Source organism: Arachis duranensis, chromosome 10 (genome assembly GCF_000817695.3).
Source record: "Arachis duranensis cultivar V14167 chromosome 10, aradu.V14167.gnm2.J7QH, whole genome shotgun sequence".
NCBI classification, from domain to species: Eukaryota; Viridiplantae; Streptophyta; class Magnoliopsida; order Fabales; family Fabaceae; genus Arachis; species Arachis duranensis.
Window position 1 is genome coordinate 70,238,112 of NC_029781.3, and position 241 is coordinate 70,238,352.

The window sequence follows — 241 nt, forward strand, 5'->3', positions numbered from 1 at the left end:
TAAAAGAGATAGGATCCTGGGAAGTTTTCAATACCTTGTACCATAGGCACCATGACCTTCAAGAAGGCCTTGTGTGACCTAGGGTCAAGTGTAAACCTCATGCCTCTCTCTGTAATGGAGAAGCTAGGGATCTTTGAGGTGCAAGCTACAAAAAATCTCACTAGAGATGGCAGACAACTCAAGAAAACAAGCTCATGGACTTGTAGAGGATGTTCTGGTGAAAGTTGAAGACCATTACATC